At 41.9% G+C, this 25,180-nt stretch overlaps 1 long non-coding RNA gene and 1 pseudogene across 1 annotated transcript; one reads left to right on the top strand and one right to left on the bottom strand.

Moving 5' to 3' along the window:
* Nucleotides 1–2,196: 2,196 nt before the first annotated feature.
* Nucleotides 2,197–13,910, bottom strand: LOC111763094 (uncharacterized). The gene is made up of 2 exons (XR_002796035.1): nucleotides 13,840–13,910; nucleotides 2,197–2,733 (listed from the first exon to the last, which is right to left on the bottom strand). It is a non-coding gene; the product is annotated as an uncharacterized lncRNA (long non-coding RNA).
* An 8,443-nt stretch (nucleotides 13,911–22,353) lies between these two features.
* On the top strand, nucleotides 22,354–22,453 carry LOC111765137 (U6 spliceosomal RNA; annotated as a pseudogene).
* Nucleotides 22,454–25,180: the final 2,727 nt, after the last annotated feature.

The raw sequence follows: 25,180 nt of genomic DNA, 5'->3' as shown, positions 1-25,180 counted from the left end.
GCATGGTAAGAAATGTAGTAGCCATGGCAGAGAATAGACTTCCCAGTACCTTGAGGTGTATTTTACTCATAGCAGAAGTCATCTGGCATTAGAGCAGCAGATGCTTAAACAGCAGCCTCTGCAGGTGGCTCACCCACATACTATGTCCCCTTTTGTGATCTCACTTGACTTGACTTTCCCTCCAACACATGCTCCACCTCTTCCCTGATCCTTTCTCCTCTCACTCTGCCAACTGGCCAATGGCAAGCCAGCACAGGGAGGGAGAGGTGACTTAATGAATCCCACACCATTTTCACTGATTCTATGGCTTTGTCACCCCTTGATGCTTCTTCATTCAGAATACAACTTAACAATATTGCTTTTGGAAATTAAAATGATAATAGCAAGAATATAAAAAACACTTTGCAAGATTTTCAATATAATATTAAGGATGTCCTCTGGAAATCAGAACAAGAATTGTAAGGAAATAGAGGAGAAGAAAGATAAGAGCAGAGGGTCTGCCCACAAGTGCAGATACGTGTCTCAGGATTTCCAGTAGAAAAGAGCTGTTTGGATATTAGGGACTCACTCTCAACAGGGGGAAGGAGTTGAGAGCAACATCCTGTAGTTACATGGGAAGAGACAGGACAGAGGGGCCAGGGGCCTCCTAGAGAAGAGGCTGGACAGCGCCTTCCACTACCCAGAGAATAACCTTTCTACAGGATCCAGTAAAGCATTTTAGAACATCATACATTAAAGATAGGTGGGGGAAACCTACCAATCTATATTAAATGTCTCCTAAAGAAATGTAGCCTTTCCTTGGATACTAGGTATATAGAAATTGTGTAAATTTATTGCCAACAGAACTTCCTGATCCTTTAGATACTGCTTGAATATCTAAAGGAACTCAGTGTTTAAGTTGGACCACCAGAAGATTGGAGAGCACTTCAGCTTGATGGCAGAGAGAGTACACATATGGTGCTCAGTGTGTGTCTCTGTCCAAGAAGTTGGTGGTTGGAGTCCATCTAGGCAAACTAGGTTTTGCCTAATCCAGGCCCTTGAAAGCTGTGTTTGTGTTGCACTTTCTCATTTAAGCAGCCTTTCAACATTATCCTCCATCTCTCTACTTTAAATCATACTGGGAACACCCTGGCAGAACCCCGAAGGTTCACATTACTAAAATGGTTTAGCAGAAAGAATTATTTCTCAAAATAATTTGAATCAGTAGGTGTGTAAAGATATAGCTCTGGCTTGCCAGATGCTAAAGCTTGTTTGCACATTGTTCTGGATTTGTGAGTGATGAGCTGATTCACAGGAGAGTCTTGAGATTGGCTGCATTTGACTTGCCTTGACTGTGATCCCAGGCTGCAGTGCATTGGTGACTCTCCCAGTCTGAGAAAAAGAACAACTTGATGGAGATTGAGAAAAATAAAAATTTTCAAAAGAGAGATGATTTTTTTCTTTGTTTTTTTAATTTATTCCCCCCACCCCTTGAGGCTTGCTTGCTGTCTGCTCTCTGTGTCCATTTGCTGCGTGTTCTTCTGTTTCTGCTTGACTCTCTTTTTTGCATCATCTTGCTGTGTCAGCTCTCCATAGTGTGCAGGCTGTCAGCTCTCTGTGGCGCACAAGCCAGCTTGCCTCCACAAGGAGGCCCTGGGATGTGAACCCACAGCTTCCAATATGGTAGACAGGAGCCCAATCAATTGAGCCACAGGTGCTTCCCAAGATTGTTTCTCATTTCCATTCAATTGGAATAAGAGGGAAGAGTTATAAAAAGAGGAAGACTGCAGATGTCAAAGTTGAGCTGGAAGAAAATAATGGTCATTGTTTTATCACTCTTCTTGGATTTGTTTCATCTATGCTGGTAAGTGATACTTAGTAAAAACCTCCAAATGTGAGCTCAGGTAAACAGAGGCTAATACCAACTTGCCATAGGAAATAAAACTAGATCATGAACTCCCAGATACTGTTAAACTGACATCAAGTATTTTACCTTCTTCATTATTTCAGAATTTTGGTTCAGAACATTAAGGAGACATTCCTCAAGTGAGTGCAATGTCCCTTAGAGTGTCCTTCCTTCAGGAAGTAAGGACTTTGTAAGAGTTCCATGAAAGGGAGTGCAAGGTTTTCATCTGTGGTTCTCTGATTTCTTTTACTCATGTTAGTTTTAGCAGACATTTATATGAAAATAAGAAATCAGAATAGCAGAGAGAGGCATCAGGGTATAGGTTTCTATTTTTGCAAAACAAATTACACAGAGCTATTGAATAAGTGTGTGTTCAGAATAACACACACTTAATAGTTCACAGTTCACCTCATACCAGCCAGACCAATCTCTGTGCATTTAAGGAGTCATGTGATTAGTCAGGCCCACCCCTATAATCTTCTACTTGAAGTCAACTATGCCATAGAAAATAACATAATCACAGAATTGATGTCTCATTATACACAAAGATTCTGGGGGTCTGAGTAAGACATAGTCAGGGGGCCAATTTAGAAGTTCTGCCACCAACGTTGGCACCCTGGGCCTCAGAGTTTCACATTCCTCCCTCATGCAAAACATTTTCACGCCTTCCTAAGATTCCTTAGGTCTCATCCTGATGCAGCATCATTTCAAATTCAATAAAATCTAATATAAAACCATTGGGTTCAAAAATCCAAAATCTCTTCCCCATCATTTACAGGTGTCGATGAGGCTTCTGAGGCAATCCATTTAATAAACATCCTGATTCCATTTCTTCTCCATGAGTGGTCCTGTGAAAATGAAGAAACAATTTATCTGCTCCCAACATATACTTGCAGGACAGGTATATGATAACATTTATTGACATTCTAGTTCAAAATGGGGATATTAACAGCAAAAGATGAGGGTCCCAGCCAGAGAGGCAACCGGGCTGACTGAAAATCACAGTGACAGTAGCAATCAGTTTCTTTCACCCAGAGTGACCTGCAATTCTAGCCTAGGCTTCAGCCCCACCTCTGGCAGTGGGGAGGCTGGTGAACCCTGCACCAGTCTATCTGGGTAACTACAGGTACCTTTGGCTGGCACGGACAGAAAATCTGAAGTCTATCAGGGCAATTGCAGTCATTTTGGACCCACACTGCACAGATTGCTGCCCATACCTGCAGCTCCATCCCTGCCCCAGGCATGGTAGAAAGGGGCATGAATCTTCATCAGTCTCTCTGGGCAACTGCAATCTAGACCTGCATTACTTGGATTATTCCACACAGCTGTGTCTCTGTCCCTACCCCTGGCAAAGGAGAAAGTTGGGAGATGCTTCACTGGTCCCTGAGATAATGAGGGCAGTTTGAGTCTCCACAGCTTATAGTATCAACTACAACCTTGGCCCCTACCACACAACCTGCAAAGGCAGGGAGGGCAGGAAGCACTAAATTAAAGAGAAAAATACTGCACCCTGAATAAATACTCTACAAAGACAGATGTCAAGACACCAACAAAAAATTACAATCCACACCAAGAAACAGGAAGCTATGGCCCAGTTAAGGAATAAGATAAGCCTCCAGATGACATAAAGGAGTTCAAACAAATCTCCTTAATAAATACAATGAAATGGCTAAAGAGATTAAGGATATTAAGGAGACACTGGAAAAGCACAAAGAAGAATTTGAAAGCATACATAGAAAAATAGCAGAACTTATGTGAATGAAAGGTACAGTAAAGGAAATTTTAAAACATTGGAACCATGGGGGATGTGGCTGTGGCTCAATCAGATGAACTCCCATCTACCATATGGAAGGCCCTGGGTTTGTGTCCTGGAGCCTGCTTATAAAGGCAGGCTCACCCACACACTGCAGAGGGCCACCTGGACCACAACTGCTGGGGAGTGATGCCCAGTCCACAGATGTGATGAAGCACCACTTGGCCCACAAGCACTGTGGAGTGCCACCTGACTCACAATCACCATGGAGCACCAACTCAGCAAGATGACACAACAAAGAAGGAAGACGAGCAAGTACATAGAAGTGCACTCAGTGAATGGACACAGAGAGCAGACAGCAAGCAAGCCACAAGGGGTGAGTGGAAATTAAAAAAAAAAAACATTGGAATCATGTAATAGCAGAGTTGAGGACGCAGAGGAAAGGACTAGTGAGCTTGAAGAAATGGGTTCCGAAAGTGAACATACAAAAGAAGAGATGAAGAAAAGAATGGAAAAAATTGAACAACTTCTCAGGGAACTAAATGACAGCAAACTGTGTGCAAACATACATGTCATGTGTGTCCCAGAAGAAGAAGAGAAGGGAAAAGGGTCAGAAGGAATATTTGAAGAAATAATGGTAGAAAATTCCCCAACCCTATTGAAGGAAATGGATATTCATGTCCAAGGAGCACAACATACTCCCAACTGAAACAATCTGAATAGACCAACTCCAAGACACATACTCATCAGGATGTCAAATGCTAAAGACAAAGATAATTGTGAGAACAGCAAGAGAAAAACAATGCATAACATATAAAGGATACCCAATAAGATTAAGTGCTGATTTCTCACCAATACCATGGAGGCAATAAGACAGTGGTAGGATATATTTAAGATACTACAAAAGAAAAATTTCCAGCCAAGAATCTTATATCCATCAAGACTGTCTTTCAAAAATGAGGGCAAGATTAGAATATTCACAGATAAACAGAAACTGAGAGAATTTCTAAGAATGAGACCAGATTTTCAGGAAATACTAAAGGGTGTGTTAGAGTCTGAAAAGAAAATCAGGAGAAAGGGGCCTGGAAGAGAGTCTAGAAATGAAGATTATATCAATAAAAGTAACTAGAGAGGTGGGGCAAGATGGTGTCTGAGTGAGTGTACCTCATAATCTCTCCTGCAAAGCAACAGCTGAGGAGGGTTGGAGTCCTGCTGGATCAGGCTGTTTTGGGTGTTTGCAGGACAAGAGGTGTCTAGACATCAATTTGGTGGGACATTGACAGAGGAGATTCCTGCAAGAGGTAGAATTTTGGGTCTCTTGCATGGAGGTTGGAGGTTATGGGTGGGACCCTTCCCCCTGGGGCTGGTGGCCCAGGTGCAGTGATTCCTGAAGGCTTTGTTGTGCTGGGGTGTTCCCAAGACCTGAGTGGGCTGTTTCAGGGACTTGCAGGGTGGGAGGTGTCTGGATGTTGATTTGGTGAGACAGTGACGGAGGAGATTCTTGCAAGAGGTGGAATTTTGGGTTTCTGACATGGAGGTCAGAAGTTGTAGGCAGAACCCTCCCCCTAGGGCTGGCGGCCCAGCCACGGTGATCCCTGAAATCTTTGTTATGCTGCGGTGCTCCCAAACCCTGAGCAGGCTGTTTTGGGGGATTGCAGGGCAGGGGGTGTCTGGATGTTGATTGGGTGAGACAGTGAAAGAAGAGATTCTTGTGAGAGGTGGAATTCTGGGTTTCTGACATGGTGTAAGAAGTTGTGGGTGGGACCTGGCAGCCTGGCTGAAGTGATCCCTGAAGGCTTGGTTGTGCTGCGGTGTTCCCAAACTGCGTGTTAACCGGATGCGTGGTTCCCATGTCTGTGTCCCCTAAATCCTGGTGGCCCACACTCCAGAGACTCACACACCTTGAGTCTGCAATATCACGGACTTCCCATCCCTGAATCCACTGTGCCCTGAGGTCCATCTGAGGTCCTTGATTACTCTAAACCCTCCATGTTTTGTCTTTTTGTTGTTTTTCTCTCTCTCTCCTTGAACAGGTTGACTTGGGGACAGTCTGGGAAGAAAGGAGAGGTGAATCTGTCAAGAAAGCCCAATTTACCTAAATGTCCTGGCATAGGAAACTTGGCCTGGGAGAAGGTGGAGTCAGAAAATCAATTAGACCTCCCCTAGCACACCTAAGGGGGAGAGACTGTAGGAGATGCTACCCAAGCTACCAATAGCATATTTGGGGGTGCTGGTGAGGTGTAGGTGCTCTCATGCTGGAAATAAAGAGTCATACTCTTCTGCATTGAGTTGGTTCAACAAGGACCTACTTGAATCTCCTACCGGACATCTCAGGCAGCTTTCCTGCTGCCCGGGGAGAGAGAGAAGTGAGGAAGGGAGAAAGGGGGGAAAAGAAATAACAAGGGGAATTAAGAAATAGGTTGATCCTGTCAGCCTTCATGTTACTCAAATGTGGCCAGTCTCGAAGCCAAACTCAGCATGTAAATGCAATGCCTTCCCCCCAGCGTGGGACATGACACCCGGGGATGAGCCTCCCTGGCAAGGAGGGACCACTATCAACTACCAACTGATGATGCAACTGGAAAATGACCTTATATGGAAGGTTCAATGCGGATCAGCAGAATATCCATGTCTACATAAAATACCATGACTTTAAAATGCTGTTTGACCTAAAGTAAGGGGGAAATGGAAAGGAGAAATGAGTTTATATGGCTACTAGTTTCTAAAAAAGAGTCTGGAGGCTGGCAGAAGGATTGCCCTCATGCACAACTGAGCAGAGTCAGAGAGACAGATAAAGCAGATACAACCCCCAGATATTGGTTCCTTTGAGGGCTAAAGAGACCCATGGGAGTTATGGTCATGGCCGATGGGGTTAACTACCAGGGCAGATGGCCCCTCTTTGGAAATGGTGTTTATGTGTGATGAATCTGGACTCAGATGGGATCTCCCTTCATAAGACTTTCATGCTAATGTGCTGGAGGTGCAGTTAATGTTGGGGTTTAAGATATATTTAGGGGATTTGAATCTCTGGACTGACAATGTGATAGCCAGGTCCTGAGCCTCAACAGACTCCAGCACCTACAATCTGATCTATTGGACTTACCACACTCAGCTAAGATGGAGTTGAAGAAGGACAACCACCACACCATGGAGCCTAGAGTGATTACAACTGAAAATGGGAGGATTGCATCCAGCATCCATGTGGAATCTGAGCCTCCTCTTGACATAGAGGTGCAATGGACACAACCAATCCAATGTCCACATAGAAGAGGTGGCATTGGATTGGGAAAAGTGGACATGGTGGACGATGGGTATGGGGAAAGGCAGGAAGAGATGAGAGGTGGAGGCGTCTTTGGGACATGGAGCTGCCCTGGATGGTGCTTCAGAGGTAATCACCGGACATTGTAAATCCTCACAGGGCCCACTGGATGGAATGGAGGAGAGTATGGGCCATGATGTGAACCATTGTCTATGAGGTGCAGAGGTGCCCAAAGATGTACTTACCAAATCCAATGGATGTGTCATGATGATGGGAACGAGTGTTGTTGGGGGGGGGGAGAGGGGGGGTGGGGGGGTGGGGTTGAATGGGACCTCACATATATGTTTTTAATGTAATATTATTACAAAGTCAATAAAAAAATAAATAAAAAAATAAAAAATAAATGAAAAAAAAACTGAAAAAAAAAAAAAAAAGAAATAGGTTGAGGTAAATGAAAATGAAAACACAACATACCAAAACTTATGGGATGCAACAAAGCCCAGGTTGAGAAAGAAATAGATTAACTACTTACATGAAAAAAGAAAGATCTCAAATCAGATAAGAAATCTTGTGAATGAAAGATGTAGAAAAAGAACAAACTAAAGCCAAGATAAACAGAATGGAGGCAACAAGAAATTTAGAGTGGAGATAAATGAAATAGAAAATTTACAATATAGAGAAAATTAATGGAACAAAAGTCAGTTCTTTGAAAAGATCAATAAAATGGACAAATGTTTTGTCATTCAGACAAGGAAAAAGAGAAAGAAGATGCAGATGAGCTAAAATTAGAAATGGCAGGCAGGCATTACTATCGACCCACAGAAATAGAGTATTTAAAAAAATACAGATACTGTATGACCTCACTGATATGAAATAATTAAAATAAGCAACATCTCTATTGTGAGAAAAAAGAATACAAGTGACCAGGGGCCAGGGCAAATGTAAGGAATGAGGAGGTAATGCTTAATTGGTATATAGCTTCTGTCTGGGGTCCTGGAAACTTCATAATGGATATTGGTGTTTGTAGCACAACATTACAAATGTTATTAATTTCACCGAATTATAGATTTTAATGTGGTTCAAAAAGGAAATTCTATGTTGTATATATATTACTAGAATAAAAAATTAATAAAAAATATAGGACTGCATTAGAAACATTCAACTCTAATGTATATTCTAATGTATACTACGGAGTATAATTAATAGTACAATCATAATAATATTCTTTATTTGAATAAAGATACCATATTAGTACAAAGTGTTAATAATAGCAAAAACTGCAGGGAAACGGACTTTGGCCCAGTGGTTAGGGCGTCCGTCTACCATATGGGAGGTCCGCGGTTCAAACCCCGGGCCTCCTTGACCCGTGTGGAGCTGGCCATGCGCAGTGCTGATGCGCGCAAGGAGTGCTGTGCCACGCAGGGTGTCCCCCGCGTGGGGGAGCCCCACGCGCAAGGAGTGCGCCCGTGAGGAGAGCCGTCCAGCGTGAAAAGAAAGAGCAGCCTGCCCAGGAATGGCGCCGCCCACACTTCCCGTGCCGCTGACGACAACAGAAGCGGACAAAGAAACAAGACGCAGCAAATAGACACCAAGAACAGACAACCAGGGGCGGGGGGGAATTAAATAAATAAATAAAATCTTTAAAAAAAAAAAAAAAAAAAAAAAAAAAAAACTGTGTATGTCAGCAAGGGTGTATATGGGAAAGTAGATGACTTGTTATGAAAGGACAGAAGGAGGGGAGAAGGAAGATTTGATGCTTGTGATATAGAGTGTTTACAAATTTTGGCATTTAAAAAAAACTAATGAAACAAAATAAAATTAAATAAAAAGCAATAATATTAAATTACATTAAGGGAAAGGACTTATACACTCTGGAAAAGGGATTGTCTTCCCAGATATAAAGAATATCACAGAGTTACTCAAATTTTCAACAGTGAAGTTCCTCCAAGGACTTAATGGTGCTTAATTATTTCCCTTTGTTTTCCTTTCTTCAAAGGATTGTTTTAGACACAATTGCTTCTGTTTCCATCTTAAGTACATTACGTAGCACAATTAGTTCATTGTGAATGTCAGGTAATTTAATGGTGTTTTTCTGTCTTATAAACATGTGCATTTTCTCAGGAAACCGATTGATATACTTTGTCTTCCTTTATAAGAAATAATAAAAATAGGTCCCTGCACCAGTTTGATATCGTTATGAATTCCAAAAATAGATATTGGATTATGTTTGTAATCTGAACTGTACCTGAGCATGATTCAGTTATGATTAGGGCATTGAGTCCCCACCCACCAAGGTGTGGGGACTCACAGATAAAAGGCATGGCAAAGAACAGAGTTGAGGGTTTCTAATGTTGGAGTTTTGATGTTGGAGTTTAATGCTGAAGACTTAAGCAGGAGCCCCGGGAAGTAACCCCACAGAGGAGAGAGAAGCCAGCCCCATGAGGAAAGGAACCTTGAACCCAGAGAAAAGCAAACCCCAGGAACGTAGGAACCCAGGAAGCCTGAACCCTTGCAGACCTCGGCAGCCATCTTGCTCCAACACGTGAAAATAGACTTTGGTGAGGGAAGTAACTTATGCTTATGGCCTGGTATCTGTAAGCTCCTACCCCAAATAGATACCCTTTATAAAAACCAACCAATTTCTGGCATTTTGCATGAGCATCCCTTTGGCTGACTAATATAGTCTCTAAAACTTTTTTAAAATTTAAGGAATTACTGCCCCAATTAGTTTATGATCAGTAATAATCATTTTATTAATTTTAAATAAAACATTACAAATTCCTAGAGACAGTTAGCTACTTATGCTTTAAATACAATGTTTCTTTAAGGAAAATTTTTCTTGCTGAATCTGTAAGACAGAAAAGTAAAAAATTTAGCTATAGTTTAAGTTAATGGTGTTGAAAACTATGCATAAGAAAAGGAAAATATCAAGTTGATAAAAGGGAGGGAACTTTAATACTTCTAAACAATTTAAAGAATTTAATATTTGATATATACTGTCATAAAATGCATATGTTATGTCATATTTCTTATTGGGATGACTTCTTGGACAGGTTAGACTAGTTCAATAATTTTATTCTAAAAGCAAGTATAGGTTTTCTGTAAGATTTTCTCATACTGTAAAAAATAATGATAGCATTATATTCTACTTTATGCAAGTCTTGGGCTTATGTCTCTTGAAAATCCTTCTTAAATTTCCTATACTGTTTGGTGTTGTTTTTTTTTTAATTTTCTTTTTATTCATTTCCGTTCACCCTCGTTGTCTGTTCTCTTGTGTCCATTCTTCTGTGTTCGCTTGCATTCTCATCAGGTGGCACAGGAATCTGTGTCTCTTTTTTGTTGTGTCATCTTGCTGCATCAACTCTTTTCAGGAGGGTGACTCTCCTTGTGTATGGGTCACCCCTATGCAGGGGACACCCTTGCATGACATTGCACTTCTTGTGCATGGCAGTACTGCACATGGGCCAGCTCACCACATGGGCCAGGAGGCCCTGGGTTTGAACCCTGGACCTCCTATGCGGTAGGTGGATGCTCTATCAATTGAGCCACACTCCCCTTCCCTAAATTGATTGTTCTTCTCAAAGAATCTAACATTACTTTCAATAGATTTTTTCTTAGGTACTAGGGCAGGGGAGTGAACCCTGAACTCATGTGGGAAGCTGATGCTCAACCACTGAGCCACATCAGCTCCCCTGAGTTGGCTTTTCATTTGTTTGCTTATTTTGTTTGTAGGAGGCATCAGGGACTGAACATGGGAACTCCCATGTGGGAAGCAGGCTTCCAACCACCTGAGCCACATCTGATCCCCCTAATAGATTTTTAAATGTATAAAATTTTAAAATTATACATTCAAGTACATTAAACATGCTAAAAATATCTTTTGAATGGGATTAATTCTTATAATTCTAGATGCCATAAGACACAATTGTTATCATTTCTATGTAAATGTTTCAGGTATCAGCTACTATATGACTACTGCATTCTCCATGGCAGCTTCATTTGTGATTTCAAGATGTAGAGTAAACTTTAAAACCTCCTACTAATATTAAATGAATTAGTGAATCATCTTTGAATTTTGTATTAGTTAGTGTTCTCTACGGAAACCAAACTGACAAGAGATACCTATAAATAGTGTGAGATTTTATAAAATTTTCTCACATGACCTTGAGCTTGCACAAGTCCAAATTCTGTGGGGCAGGCTGCCAGGTGGGGACCCTCATGGAGGTGCTCATTGCCCTCCCCAGGAGATGCCTCCTATCTGCAGTAGAGATGGGAGCTCTCTCCCTGAATGTTGATGTCACTTCTCTTTTTAAAGCCTTCAGCTGCTTGGATGACACGTCACTCATTGCTGAAAGCCATCTCCTCAGTTGATTGTAGGTGCAAGCAGACGTCTGTGCAGTCAAGAAATTACAGTCCATGAAGTGCCCTTGTATTTAAACTAGCCCAGTGCTTGCTTGACCAAACAACTGGGCACCATCACCTGGCCGAATTGACAAATTAGCCTAACCATCACAATTTCCTAGAACCCGCTCCCCTTCTGGTCGCTTTTATCTCCTAATAGATTGGCCTACAACAGTAATATAAGTATGTCACTCTTCCTGGGGAAGGCTGAAGTTTCCTGGCTCTCATCTAGTTCTACATTTTATGGGAGTGTGGTAGTGCTGTGGCTATTCCTCTCCTGATTCTTGGGAACTTGCTCCTCTCCCCTCTTCCTGTCTCCTGACAGCTGTTGACAAGGTTGGCTTTGCTCCAGTGCTTTTCCACTACTCCTTATTGACTCTGGGAGACAAGAACCTGCCGCAAGTGTCTGCAATTCATGATAGTCTAGTAAGCGAATCAGACAGGACAAATGCCAGCACTTACAATATATTGGGCTCACAGCACCCAAAAACCAAGGACATTTTCAAATAAATCCAAAAGTTAACTTTAAATTTTTAAATCTTCTCATGATTTCAAATACCTGCTACCTTATGACTATGCTGCCTTGTTTTAAAATGCCAGCTTGCCAAACTCAGGATAAGTAGAATGATTTCCCCATTTCCTTTTCCTCAAAAAGCTGAAATGATTGTTACTACCACTGGTAGGCTTCTTTTGGTTGTTAGTAATTATAAATTGGTTAGATGGTGTGGTAAAGGGAAGTCTATGAGTCATTAAATGAAGAGTGCCTTCTTGGCGGTGGACTTGGCCCAGAGGTTAGGGCATCCGTCTACCACATGGGAGGTCTGCCATTCAAACCTTGGTCCTCCTTGACCCGTGTGGAGCTGGCCCATGCGCAGTGCTGATGCGCCCAAGGAGTGCCCTGCCATGCAGGGGTGTCCTCGCATAGGGGAGTCCCACACACAAGGAGTGCGCCCCATAAGGAGAGCTGCCCAGCGCAAAAGAAAGTGCAGCCTGCCCAGGAATGGTGCCGCACACATGGAGAGATGACACAACAAAAAGAAACACAGATTCCTGTGCTGCTGACAACAACAGAAGCGGACAAAGAAGAACATGCAGCAAATAGACACAGAGAACAGAGAACCAGGGTGGAGGGGGGGAAGAGGAGAGAAATAAGTAAATAAATCTTTAAAAAAAAAAAAAGAGTGCCCTCTCTATATCGTGTTGATATAATTAAATAATACATTAATATATTTGTATATAAAACACTCAGATCAGGCTGAAATCCTTTTGATCACCAATCTTCATTCGTCCTTTAATTTTTTTAAAGCATCCATTTCCCCAGGTGGTTTAATTAATATTCTTCACAGAAAGAAACTCAGTTTGGTTCAAACCTACCTTTGAATCCCAGACCTGCCTTTACTACACGTGTGAACTCAACAAGTGGCCTGACTTCTCTTTGGGAAGTAAGGTGGATTAACAACCTACTTCTTAGGGATATTGAGGGAATTCAGTGAATTAATGTGATGTGCATAGAACAGTGTCTGGCATCTATATAAGGACCATTCCTAGATATGCTAATGCAGGATCTCCAGTTCTGTGTAAAATGTTCCCCAAATACTTCTGAGCATCCCCTGAATGTCTCACATAGTATCTGGCCATGAGCCTACAGAACAGATTCTGCACGAGTTCAGTGGGCACTTGAGACCAAAAATGAAAAGGCCGCTCCCTATAGCAAACTAGCAATCCGGGAAGCCATTCCTGCACAGCCGCAGGATGTTCAGAGTAAAGGTCTGCGCTGCCCTGGAGCTTCAGTGGTTATGTCAGTTATATCCGGTAAGAAGAAGGAAAGCGCAGAGCCATGTCAGTATTTATATGATGGTAACAATGTTTCTTTGAAGTTACTGTTAAGTGGAGGAGAAGTTTAGTACAGACAGGTATTGTACTTAGAATATGCACCTGCACTTTAGGATGACTCTACAGGGAGGGGTTTTTTTTTTTTGCTTTATCTAGGAATTTACAGCTTCTCTGTTTGTGGCCTCTCGGGTAGGATCATAGATAAGGTCTGCCTAAGGCAACAGGGAATTAGTCCTGTTCCTCTTAAACAGTGGAATTCCCTACCTCTAAAACAAAACAAGCAATTCACTGCATACCACAACAAACAAACAAAAAACCTTATGCCTTGGTGTTTTGTACTACACAATTTCTCACAGCTTCTCAGATTGCCACCTCATTTCTTGTTACATGTTGATTTCTTTTCATGGTACTTGGTTATTATCATAGCAACCACCAAAATCCCAGCATTGCAAAGATATATCATTGAAAGGAATGTAATATATAGTGTTGAGGAATTTTGCTGTATGAAAATTATACCTCATTAAACCTGAACAAAAAATAAAAATAAAAAAGAAACAATCTCAAATGCTGTCAGGATGGAGAACACTGGAAACACTCAGTTATTGCTGGTTGGAGTTTGAAAAGGCTCAACAACTTTGGAATATTGGTCGATAGTGTCCACTAATAGTAATGCATCACATAAATAAATGCTGTGACCAGCAAGTCTACCTTCAGCTCTCTCCTCTACAGCTGATAGCTGTGCTGCTCAGTACACTGCTCAGTATTAAACACGTGACATGTTGCTAGTGTCTCATGTTGGAATGACAATATTTTGACACATAAGTTTCAATAATATACATTGTTAAAATTACTTTCCCACAAAGCGGATGTGGCTCATGCTGTTGGGCTCCCGTCCACCATATGGGGGGTGCTGGGCTTGAGGCCTGGGGCTCCTGGTGAAGGCAAGCTGGCCCGCACCACAGAGAGCCGACCACAGTGCCTTGGAGAGCTGCACGGGAAGAGGACGCAGCAAAGGGAGACGCAGAGGAGGACAGCAGCCCAGGGAGCGAGGCGACTTACGCTATTGTGTGCCTCTCTCCCACACTGGCGGTGCCAGGCTCAGTTCTCAGTGTCTCCTAAAGATGAGAGGACAAGCAGACACAGAAGAACACACAGCGAATGACACCGAGAGCAGACAGCAAGTGCAGGTGGCAAGGGGGTGGGCGATAAATAAAAATAAAATAAATGTTAAAAAAATTAGTTTCCCATCTTTCTCTTTACTTTTTAGAATATCTGTACTAGAAAACTAAAAATTGCAGATGTAGCAAGGATTTTACTTCAACTGGAATGTACTGCCCTAGAGATATGTGTGACTCTGTCCACTGAAATGCGTAAGAATGCGTGTATTTATTCAAAACAGCCCCAAACAGGAAACAACTCAAATATACATGTAGGAGAAAGAAATATTTGGCAATAATTCTTTAAAAAATATACACATTGAAAGAAAGAACTATACGATATATGGTTGAATCTCATTGACATAATGTTAAGAAAAAGAAGTCAGACCCATGCCACTTGCCCCCCTGCAAATAACATACTTTGTGATTTATATATATGAAAACTGAGGGCAGGAAAAACTAACCTATGTTGATAGAAGTAGGGAAAAGGGATAGCTCTGCGGGGTCACCATAGCCTAGGAAGAGGCATGACAAAGCTTCCTGGAGTCTGGAAATGTTTACACATTCATCTGAGTGGTGGTTACTCAAGGGGGGGACATATCAGAAAAAAAAAATTTTAATTGTGCACTCTGAGTGCTTTATATTTGTTATACCTCATAAAAATTTAAAGCCGCTTGGTTCTTACTAGAGTGGTGTTGATATCTATTCTCCTTGTAAGGCCTAGGCTAAGATACAAAAGATGTTCAAAATATTAATTGTGTGTGGGGGCAGGTGTAGCTCAATGGTTAAGCACCTGCTTTGCTTATACGAGGTCCCACGTTTTATATATGAGCATATTTAGGAGGTACTGGGGAATGAACCCAGAACCTCACACATGTGAAGAAGGCACTCAACCACTGAGCTACATCCACTCTGTGTACTTTAAATTTGTTGTACCTCATTAAAAATATTAAAACCACTTGGTTATTACTAGAGTGATGACGATGAAGTGAGGAACTTGTACGTGGGAAGCAGGCACTCAACCGCGGAGCTCCACCCACTCCCTACACACATACCTGCGTTTATGTGCCATTCTGCTGTCCTCATACTTTTGGCCTTCCTCTGCCAGCTGATGTCATGTTACCCCTATGTTCCTCACAACCACTATCTCAAGATGACACCCAACTGTTAATGCTGAGTCCAGGAGACTGAGGTGCTCATGGTCAAATTTGTTGTTTTAAGAGTAATTTTGTTTTGTCTTTAAAAAAAACAACAGTGACAATTAGAAAGAAGAGCAATAATGATCCAAAAGTGGGGGTTAGAATTGAGAAATACTGATGAGGAAAATGGTGCACTCCTGGCTTAACTAACATAGAGGTGACAATGAAAGGACACATTAGATATTACACAAAAAAAGCCACCACAGCAAAACTTCCAAAAACCTCTTGAGGGAGCCATAAACAGCCAAAGCTGTTTTCCTAATATGTTAGCCCACTGCACCAGATTAAACTTCCAAACTAGTTGTTTGACAACTTTCAGCTCTTAAATTTTCCAAGAAAAGGAAAAAACAAAGCTCTCCATTTCCAGACGTGGGTTTTTTTTCCTTTTTTCTGCCTTTTTATTTTTAAAAGGTTTTTAAAAAAGATTTATTTGTTTGTATATTTATCCCCCCTCCCTCCATTGTCTGCTCTCTGTGCCCACTCGCTCTACGAGCCTATGTGTCTATTTGTCTTCTCCTTAGGCAGATCCGGGAACTGATCCTGGGACCTTCCAGACTGGGAGAGGCAATCATTCTCTTGCACCACCTTGGCTCCCTGGTCTGCTCCCTCTCTTATTATCTCTCCTCTGTATCTCTTTTTGTTGCATCATCTTGCTGTGCCAGCTCTCTATGCGGGCCAGCATTCCCAGATGGGGCAGTACCCCATGCACGCCAGCTTGCCACATGGGCCAGCTTGCCTTCACCAGGAGGCCCTGGGTATTGAACCCTGGACCTCCAATATGGTAGATGGGAGTCCAATTGCTTGAGTCACATCCATTTCCCTCTGCTTCTTTTTTTTTTTTTCATTTTTTAAAAAAATATTACATTCAAAAAATATGAGGTCCCCATTCACCCCCACCGCCCCCACCCCACCACTCCCCTCACAGTAACACTCTCCCCCATCATCATGACACATCCATTGCATTTGGTGAGTACATCTCTGAGCATCACTGTACCCATGGCCAATGGTCCACACCATAGCCCACACTCTCCCATGTTCCATCCAGTGGGCCGTGGGAGGACATACAACTTCCGGTAATTGTCCCTTCTTCTTATTAAAATCCTATTTTTGTCTTTGTTTAATGACAAAATTCTAAGGAGTGTTTCCCTTTTTTTTTTGAGCGTAACCTTGTGAAATAACTCATTGATGTCTCTTATTTATTATTATTTAAACAAAATTTTCCTATTAACCTCTATATGCAAATCATAGAAAGCTTTAAAATATATTCTGGGGTGGAGACACTCCCTGCAAAATGTAACCCTGGAATCACTGGAAGACAAACCCATCTTCATCTTTTAATAAAACCTGCACCCAATCAGTGTATGGTCTACAAGCCCAATCTAGTACTTTCTGTGTCTAAATTCTTTGGTTCTGTATTTTGGCCCCTGGACTTTACCCCTGAGGGGCGTGGGGACCAGTTGTGTTCTGCTTGTACCAGGGTGCCCTTTCCCTTTCAGGAAGGGAAGTGGCACACATCGTTGAAGCCCCTGAGGCCCCAGAGAGTCTCTGGGTGCTGCCATTTGGCTCCTGATGAAGGACGAGAGCCCTCCACCACCGTTCAAAATCTACTTCAAAATTGTTCCTCCCCAGTCCTCAAGGCCATTGTTTTTTCTGGCTTCCATTCTTATTCTGCAGTCTTGCCTATGCAACAGAGAAATCAACTTTGCACAACTCAGTAAACAGCACTTCTTGGCTTGGGGATCAAGCAAAAATTCTGACACAATTGTCTTAAACATATTATCTAATTCACACAAATATTGTCTAGCCCATTGTGAGCTATACCATCACCAGAGCCTGGACTTCCACTCACTTACCCCAGGTGCCTTCAAAAACAGGGAAATTCCTGCAATGTACAGCACTTCACATTTGGACAAGAAAAGCATTACAGTGAGATCAGTCAAACTTGGGAGGAAAAGAGAGAAGCCAGCACAGCTGAGGCTGCAACTAAGACAACATGACTGGTTGAGACCCCCAAGCCCTTGGTGAAGATGAGAAGATATGATGAGGAAGGAGAAACAGCAGGGGAGATGGCTACCTTGGGGCGGAACTGGCATTCAGGTGGAGAAAGTCACTCAGAATTGTTATTAAATGTGGGATCTTATTCAATCTGTTTATTGCTATATGAAAATAAAGCAGACAAATTTTTGTATAAGGGTTATTCTCTAATTGGTGTTTTTCTGTACTGCATCTTCAAACTATATGTGACTTTAAATTAAAATCCATTAAAATTCAATGAATTTAAAAATTAATTTCTTCATCATATTAGTCACATTTCAAGTGCTCAATAACCACATGTCTAGTGGCCACTGTGTTGGAAAATGCAGGTCTAGCTCACTCATTAGTGCAGTCAGTGGCACATAATATTTTTTATTTGAAGGTCCCAAAGTCTTGCAAAGCATTAGACTCGCTCTGGAGCATTTAGTTCATCCCTAGTACCAGCAGCTCCTAGGCCTGTACTGATGTCCAGGGGGTTCTTGACCTGTGGCTGAGAGGAGGAACTAAGTATTTTCTCTTGCCAATAAATTTCTATTTCCCTGGCAATTGTGGGGTAGTGGTGAACTGTGCAGAACCATAGCTTCTTATATGGATTATTCCAGCCTCAGCATTGTCACTGTGAAGGCTGGCACTGCACAGGCCTCGAGGAAAGCTGTGGAAGCTCATGGGCTCTGTTAGTGCTTCTCTTCTCTGTCTCCCCAGCAAAGACCCTCTATTAGTCACAGTTCTCTAGGGAAACAGAATCAACATGAGATCTGTCAATAGTATGTGATTTTGTAAGAGTCTCTCACGTGACCGTGGGAATACACAAGTCCAGGTTCCGCAGGCAGGTTGCAACCAGGAGATCTGATGAAACCCCAGTGAAGATTCTTGATGAGTTTTGGGAGACGTTGGCTTTCCAAAGATGAGCTGGGAAATTGTCACTCAATGCTGGAATCACTCCCCCTTTTAAGGCATTCAACTGACTGGATAAAGCATCACTCATTGCTGGTGGCAATCTCCCTGATTGATGTAATTGTAACCAGCTATCTGTGATTTACCACTGCAGTAAAGTCAATGGTGACTAAAGTCCAAAAATGCCCTTGTATTACAGTTAGCCCAGTGCTTGTTTGACCAAACTGGGCACCATTCCGTGGCTGAGTTGAGACAGTACATAACCATCACAGACCCCAACTTGCTCTAACCAGAGACTTGAGGAAATGTTCTCTCATCTCCCTCTCCAAGTATATAAGTCCATTACATTATTCTCATTCACTCCTCCTAAACATCTATTTTAAATTTTAAAACAAAACATTAATTTTGGGGGTTTGTCACCCAATAGACCTGGGCTTGACCTTGGCTGTTTCACATACTAGCTCTGTAACGTAAGTCCAAATTTGCATTTTAATGCTCCTCAGAGCACTAAATTGCCTAGTGCACTTTGTGCCAGTTCGTAAGATGATCATTTTGTTTGAAAGACTTTAAAGTGTTATGCTATAATAATACTGACTTGTTTCCTTTGTCTTTATTTTTACAATTACATCATCCTTGTTACAAAAATTCAAATGGGCATTTCACTTGCACTGATACAAAATTAATTTTGAAGTAAATTTTCTCTATAATCAATGTAAAGAAAATATTAGCCATTTGTGGTCATCTTTACCATGAAGATGGTCAAATACAAAAGTGCTATGATAATTCATGAACTTGAAAAACATGACAGTGTTCTTTCTACAAGCTACCCTCCTCTCATTACTCCAGGAGAACTCCCTCCTGCACAGCAGTCCCCTCCATGCCTTGACCACTAAAGGTCCTGCCGACCTTCCCTGTGAGCCCCTCTAGGGAGCTCCCTTGTCCAGTCCAGTAAGAAGAATCAAGGTCCACAAACACTTCTCCTTGGGAGTTGTGATTGCATCGTCCCTGGAGCCCTGGAGTATGTCTGGGGAAGCCTAAATAGTTTTGTTTCCTCTTTCCCCTCTCCTGCTTTATTTCATTATTACTTCTGAACATTTGGTAGGGTGTTGTTTTTTTTTTTTTTTTTTTAGATTCATGAGATTGAAACTGGGATCTCATATGTGGAAAGCCGATGTGGCTCAGTGGTTGAGTGCTGGCTCTTGCTTATTGCTTGCTTTTTCAGGAGACACTGGGAACCCAACCCGGGACTTCCCGTGTGGGAGGAGGGCACTCAACTGCTTGAGCTACATCGCTCCCCTACAGCAGGTCTTATTTTTAATCTCTGTATTCTCTTAGAAACCTTTGAGGTAAAACCAGAAGGAAGAATGAGAATCTGTGTGGGTTCTTCTCAGTTACCCCTGAGCGTGATGGCTGAGGCAGGGGCTCAGGAGGAAAAGCGCCTGGGCCTGAGCCTGCTCTCACCATTGTAGAGGCGGGGCCTTTGGGAGGCTGAGCTCAGGCTGTCAGTCCTTCAGTGTTCTTACCTGCAGCAAGTGGTGTAATGAGCAACACTGACTGACAGGGCTGTTATGTGGACTGAGTGTGTTTTTACATGGTAAAGCAGCTAATAACTAGGCTGATCACAGAGTAATGCTCTGAGGAAACTATCAATATCATTATTATAAAGTGATTTGTTTCTTTTTTATGGCTTAAATAATCTTTTATTAAATTTATCAATTGAAAGATTTGAGCACAATAAATAAAGATATCTATAAAACTATTTTGGAAAATAAGACATATTTAATAAATTTTAAAATGTTTGTGCTCTACAGCCCTGTAATTCTATGCTTTGAACTGAAGAAAACATAAATAAGAATTTTCAAATACTGGAAAGTGACAAAAATGGGAAATTTTCTGTGGTATATATGTTATCACAATAAAAATTTTTTAAAAATTTAAATACAGCTTTGATTAAACTATTCATTCACTGTAATGTCTGGCAGCAGGAGAGCAAGAAAATAAATCATAAACTAAAATACCAAATAGCTACAGAAATTAATGCACAAGAGTGCATTCATCATAATATATACGCATACATGTTAGTCATCAAGGTCGAACATAAAAAACAAGCTTAAGACAAAAACAATAGAATACCATTTATGTAAAAATGTAAAACCTGCAATAGCACATCATGTTTATGGATTCATATACTTATAGAAAAACTTAAGCAAATACACAGTAATGATATAAATTGATATTAGGCAGTGGATACCTTGGCGGGAGGAGTGAAGAGAGGCAAATGTGGGAGCTTCGACAGCACTGGTTAAGTACAGGCATTTTACCTTAGTATTCTTCATCTTTTTTCTTTTTTAGGTAAAATGCATGTAACATGAAATTTGCCATTATAACCACTTTTAAGTATACAAGTCAGTGGTTCCCTATGCCTTTTTGTATATCTTATATAGTTCATAATAAATTAGAAAACATTTTTCTGTCAGATGACAAGGTCTTGTTGATGCTGCCAGGTTTAAAGGAGTCTTGATGATTTCTTGGGAATCTGGTTGGATGACTTTAAGTGTTGGAACATCCATTAGTGTCATCTGACCCGCATATTCTCTGGTGTAACCTCAAGAACATCAAATACCACACCATCAAAGCTTTTCTTCAGTTCAGGACCTTCGTCCTTAATGATTCAGAGCTGCTACTTTTCTCAGAAGCAGTGGCTGCACTGTTAATGTCGCTTGCCTGCCGGTTCATTAGGTCCATCCTTCCACAACGTCAGTCCCTGACCCCAAGTTCACAGCAACAGGGGACTAATTACTTCACGTCCAAGACCACAGACACATTATTCCTGTCCAGCCGCGGCCGCCGCCTGGGAGGGTGAAGGAGGACGCCTGCCCCAGCTCGGCCGCCTCCTACGGTGCCGCCTAGGGACGTGCTCACCCCAGAGCAGGCGGTGTCCCTCCTTCAGCGCCTACCGCCGCCAACGAAGTGATTTGTTTCTGCTTGTGATTACAGCAACAAGGATCCTCAGTATTCCTTAGAACAAATTAGGAGTGTTATCGGTATTTTATTTTGCTAAAGGCTGCCAATGCAATATACCAGAAATGACTTGGCTTTAAAATGAGAATTTATTAGTGTAAAAGCTTGCAGTTCTGAATCTGTGTAAACATCCGGATCATGGCTTGGGGGACGCTCCCTGAAGGCCAGCTGCTGACAATCCTGGGCTCCTGCCCCATGGGAAGGTGCAGTGGCAGCTCTGCGACCTGCGGCTTCCCCACAGGCTCACTTCTCCCTGAGCTCAGCTGGGGCGATCAGGACACAGCAGGGCGTCAGGAGCTGTGGGCTCCTCCCTCCCCTCTCCTCTGGGCCTTGCTGCTGGTTCTGCCTTCCGCTGCTGTCAGTGCCTTTTCTCTGTTCTTTCATGTCAACTTCTGGAGGCTTCACTCTGTCAGTTTGACTCTTTATGCCACTGTTTCTAAAGGATTCCAGTCAGAGAATTAAGACCCACCCTGGGTCAGGCCCTACTGAAGTGATCTAATCAAAAGGAAGATCCCATGATGAACGTACAACTCTGTGATTATACCAAAAGCCATTGGTTACACATGTGGATACAATAGCCAGAGACAGCAGCTATGTACAGTGGGGGAGGCATAGAGAGAATGAGAGGGGAGGGATTTTCTCGTTATTTGTCTTTTTTTTATTTTATCATCATTATTATTATTGAAATTATCAAAATGCTCTAAAAATGATTGAAGTGATGAACACACAACTATGTGATTATACCAAATACCATTGATTGTGCACTTGGGATGAATTGCATGCTTTATTAATATGTATCAATAATATTGATTTGTTAAAAAAAAGGAAGATGCCTAACTGCATCTACTCAGGAAGCCCCATCTGCACACGGTTTCACACACACAGGAATGCACTGGCTTTAAGACCATGCGCTCTGCTTGCTTTGGCAGCACATGTGCTGGAATTGGAGCGATACAGAGATTAGCGTAGCCCCTGTGCAAGGATGACACGTGAGTTTGTGTAGTGTTCCAAATTAAAAGAAAGAAAGTAAAAAGAAAAAAAGACCATGATCTTCTGGGACCCACCCAGCTTCAAACTGTCACACATGATTTTATTGATTCTTCTCCCCATATTAGCAGTCAGGCATCTGGAAAACTGGTTCCTTGGACCATCCTGCAACGTGGATGAACCCTGATCCTCCATTACAGAGTCAGTAGACTGGAGGATTGTGGGAAGGTGGCAGAGCAGGAACCTCCATAAACATTGCTGAAAGGAGTTAAAGAAAATCTAAGCAAATGGCAAGACAACCTCTGTTCATGGTTTGGAAGCGTTAATATCATTAAAGATGTTCATACAACCCAAAGCGATCTATACATTCAATGCAATCCCTATCAAAATTCCAGCAGCCTTTTTGGCAGAAATGGAAAAGTCAGTCTTCAAATTCATATGGAATCATAACAGCCTCCAAATAGACAAAACAATCTCGAAAGAGAAGAATAAAGCTGGAGGACTCACACTTCCTGATTTCAAATTTTACCACAGACAGCAATTAAAACAGTGTGGCACTGGCATAAGATACTGGAATAGAATTGAGAGTCCAGAAATAAACCCAACCAGATATGGCAGTTGACTTTTTACCAGGGTCCCAGTGCAATCTCTGAGGAAAAGAACAGTCTCTCGGCAGATGGTGCTGAAAAGTGGAAATCCACACGCAGAAGAATGAATTTTGACCCTGACCTCTCACCATATACACAAAGTAACTCAAAATGGATAAATGACATGCCTATATATAAGAGTGAAAATCATAAAGCTTGTAGAAGAACACATAAAGAAAAATATGTAGTACTTATCTTTGGCAATGGATTCTTAGATATGGCATGAAAAGCATGATCCACAAAATAGATAAACTGGATTTCATGAAAACGGACAACTTTTGTGCATCAAAGGACATTATCAAGGAAGTGAATAGACAACTTCTAGAATGGAAGAAAATATTTGCAAACCATATAACCGATAGGGGGGCTTAATGGCCAGATTATATAAAGAACTCCTGCAACTCAACAAGAAGGCAACTCAATTAAAACACGGGCAGGGAAGGGGATGTGGCTCAAGTAATTGAGCTCCCACCTACCACATGGGAGGTACGTGATCCAATTCCCAGTGCCTCCTAAAGAAAGAAAGAAGAATAACAGACACGGCAACTGCAAACAACGAGGGAGTGAGGAGAAATAAATAAATAACATAAATCTTTAAAAACAAACAAACAAACATGGGCAAAGAACTTGAATAGACATTTTTCCATAGAAGATATACAAATAGCCAGCAAGCACATGAAAAGATGCTCGACAGTGAGAAACCATGTCACACCCACAAAGATGGCTATTACCAGAAAAACAGGAAATAACAAGTTTTGGTGAGGGATGGGATATTTTGGAAAATTCATGCATCATTTGTGGACATGGAACAGGGTGCCACCGCTGGGAGGAACAGGTTTGTGGTTCCTGAAGAAATGAGTCATAGAATTATCATGTGTCTCAACTATTCCACTCTTAGGTATACACCCAAAAGAACAGAAAGCAGAGATTCAGGAAGATATGCCAATACTACTGCAGCATTATACACAATTCAGTTGTCCATTAACAGAAGATAGATAAAGAAATTGTGGTATAACTCACAAGGGGGTTGTGTGGGATGCTTTTTACAAGGAGTAGGGGAGGAGATCAATTACTACTTGGACTCTACTAAGTACTAAGTGCCAAACATGATTCGATTACTCTGAGTCATAGTGGATACCAGGCTATACCTTATTGCCGTATTGCCAAATGGATGGCAGACTAACACCCATTCTGTTCAGTCTGTAGAGAACTTTCAGGCAGAGCTTTATTCAGATTTCCCTCAAAGCCCACTGGCCAGGTCAGCCATGATATGCTATGGACAGGATTAGTTTGTTGTTCCCCCAGCACTGATCCTGGCTGCTTGGTGGGCAGGCACGTACCTTGCTTGCCTGAGCCGCAGAGCTACCCATGCAGGGAGAGATTCTTCCGGGAAGTGCAGCTGCCCTCCCTGCTCCTGCCTGGCTCTGTGTGCCAAGTATCCTTACCCAAAAGAAAGTTAGTGAAGCTCTCCTGTGGTAGGAGAGCAAAGGAAGCACTTGGAAAACTGATCCAAGGTGAGGGAAAATTCCCTAGGAGCTTTCTAGAATTCTCTGGATAGGTGCTGTCAGGTAGTGACTGCACTGTGATAATTGTGCTAGGTCTGTCTTCACCTGGCCTTGGTCCAGGCTCCAGGCTGTGAAAAAGCAGTCAGACTTCCTGACGTGATACAATTGTCGGAGAGGAACTGAGGATCTATTTTCATGATTTCAGTGTAGTCCAAGGATACTATTGGTGTTTCATTTGTTTTTTTCTTTCACTTCCAGAGAAACCCTTCAGAAAAGGGATACATGAAGATCTTTCACACATGGGGACTGTTTCTGCCTGAATTCTGTCTGGGAAACGTTTCTGTGTAAAGAACCAACTGATTCTAAGGAAATAAAGTGGTTACTTAAATTTAAGGATGCTTCTCTGTTTTTAACACTTTCCTTAATTCTAGGTAAAATTTCTCTCCTGATAACCTCTAGGTCAGCTAAAAGTAAAAGGCAAGGAAATACAAGGACAGGTATGTGAAAGGGAAGAAGCACAACTGTGGCTTGCAGAGGATATCATCATCTCTATAGTAAAAGAAATGATCGTAAGACATACCAAAGAAAGAAGGAAAGGAAGGAGG

This window comes from Dasypus novemcinctus, chromosome 13 (genome assembly GCF_030445035.2).
Source record: "Dasypus novemcinctus isolate mDasNov1 chromosome 13, mDasNov1.1.hap2, whole genome shotgun sequence".
Classification (NCBI taxonomy): domain Eukaryota; kingdom Metazoa; phylum Chordata; class Mammalia; order Cingulata; family Dasypodidae; genus Dasypus; species Dasypus novemcinctus.
The sequence above is the reverse complement of the archived record's forward strand: the minus strand, read 5'-3'. Positions and strand labels throughout refer to the sequence as shown.